This window comes from Plasmopara halstedii (genome assembly GCF_900000015.1).
Source record: "Plasmopara halstedii genome assembly, contig: Scaffold_208, whole genome shotgun sequence".
Lineage (NCBI taxonomy): Eukaryota > Oomycota > Peronosporomycetes > Peronosporales > Peronosporaceae > Plasmopara > Plasmopara halstedii.
In genome coordinates, this window is record NW_020187129.1 from 479,255 (window position 1) to 481,586 (window position 2,332).

The window sequence follows — 2,332 nt, forward strand, 5'->3', positions numbered from 1 at the left end:
ATTGGGTTTGACCCTGGCGACGACGTCGTCCCACTAGACGTTTCACGTGACAGTGGACGTCACGGTTCTCATCGAGAAGAGTTGGTGGCGGGCGGTGACTCGTGATGTCCTTCGAGCACTTGAGGACGAGGTCCTTCGTGGTCGGAGCTACGCAGAGCGTCATGCTGAAGTAGCATATTGCTGTGAGGACGCTTTTGACGATTTGAAGCACATCGTGCGCCGGCTGCCTAACCTTGAGAACGACCGCGCTCTGTCTGAGCGACTCCTAGCCGTGGAGCAGACGAATGCGTCGCTGCATGCGACGGTGGAGCGCTTGGCGCCATTAAAATGGAAGTTGTTGCACTCCGTGCTCAGAACCAGTTGCTGGTTCAGCTTTTGGGTGGCCGAAGGCCCGTGGGGCCCGCTCCAGTGCCAACGCTTCCATGTTCACTTGCGCCGGGTCCCGGTACGGCTTGAGCAAGCCCACATAAAACACCGGGTTGGTGCGCATCCGTTTTGGAAGGTTCAGCGTATACGCTAGGCCCCACTCCGCCACAATCTTAAACGGTCCGATAAACCGTGTACGAAGCTTTGTCCGAAAGATAGCACAGGCTGCATGTGTAGGCAGGTTTTTTTAATATATTAAAACCAGGTACCCGACCTTAAAGCTTTCCATTTTGCCTCTCCCTTTTCATCTGCATATTCTTTCTGCAGGTCTTTGCTTTCAGCCATCGCATCGCAAACGTGTCGTAGGACACTCAGTCTGGTAGAAAAGAAGTCATCGACGTTTTTACGGATGGTGAGGGGGCTGACATCAGCTAGCCTTTCGGCTATTACTCTCCCCGCCAAACCAGAAGTCATGGAATGGCGGCGTCAGCGGAACGCGAGGGTAACCAAGCCCGTTGACGTCGAACGGCGTGTAGCCGGTAGACGAATGCACTGCATTGTTCAGTGCAAACGCCATGAGTGGCAACATGGCGCTCCAGCGCCTCGGCGTCTCAACGCAGACGCTGCGAAGAAGAACGTCTACGATGACGCGATTCACCTCTTCGGTTTGACCATCGGTCTGTGGATGATCCGCTGTCGACTTATCTAACTTGGCGCCGAAGATAGTCGACCAAACTTTTCCCGTAAAACGGGGTCTCTACCAGATACAAACGTGTCAGGGAGTCCGTGTTGTCGGAAAACATGATCCACGAACAGCGTTGCTGTACCGACTCCGTCGATGTTACGCCAAATAAGCCATCTTGCTCAACCGGTCGACGAATACCACGACACCCGAGCTACCCGCAGAATATTTCAGCAGGCCAAACCCAAAGTCCGAACGCATGGACTGCCAGCACTTAGTGGGTACCAGTAAACTGGCCAGCGGCGCAGTTGCATTTAGAGAGGGTTTCACCCGTTGACACGTCTCACACGCGCGCACACAGGTGCTCGTTCATTTGTACAACTTGAGCCACCAATAGTGGTGACTCACAGAGTTGTACGTGTTCTCACGACCAAGTTGACCACTGAGAGGCGAGTCGTGAGCCTCATAGAGAATGCGGTATTCCAAATTCTCATCATGAGGAACCACAATTCGTCGTATATCCGTTGAGTCAGTGCTAAGAAATAGCAACCCATTATTCAACGAATATTGGTGTAATCGTGCACGCAGTCTTGGCGACAATTTCTTTCCGAGTTTCCAACCTCCTTGCCCCCGAGAGCCCGCAGCAACGCTGCACAAACCTCATCCCCCGCATACGCGGTGCGGATCAAATCCGTCATAGACGACATTACAGTTGTAACATTAACAAGCTTATAGTCTTGGCTGCGTGACAACGCGTCAGACAAAGCATTCTGCTTTCCCGGCTTATACTTCAGCTTGGGGTTATATTCCGCAAAGAAGGATAACCATCAAGCCATCCTCTGCGAGAGGTGGGGCGACTGAGGAGCAGTGCGTTGTGACGCATGATCTGTAAAGATCACAAACGGCTTGGAGCGGAGCAGGTGGACTCTGAACTTGACAAGTGCATACATCTTCGCAAGTAGCGACTTGTCATGAACAGGGTTGTTCTTTTCTGCAGCTTTGAGCTAACAGAATTTGAACGTGATCACCCGTTTTCGCCCCTCGGCGTCTGCTTGCAGCAGTGTACAGACGACGCTGAAAGGACGATCAAGGTCTGGCAGCGCCTGTATTGGTGCATGCAGGAGGCTGTCTTTGACCCCGTCAAATCCCTCCTGATGTTCGGTGTTCCAACACCATTCCGCATCCTTCTAAAGGTGATTGGATAATGACGGGTCATTTTTGCGTACTTTACGCTGTACTTGTGCAAGTAATTGGCAAGACCAAGCCACTTACGCAAGTCCTTCT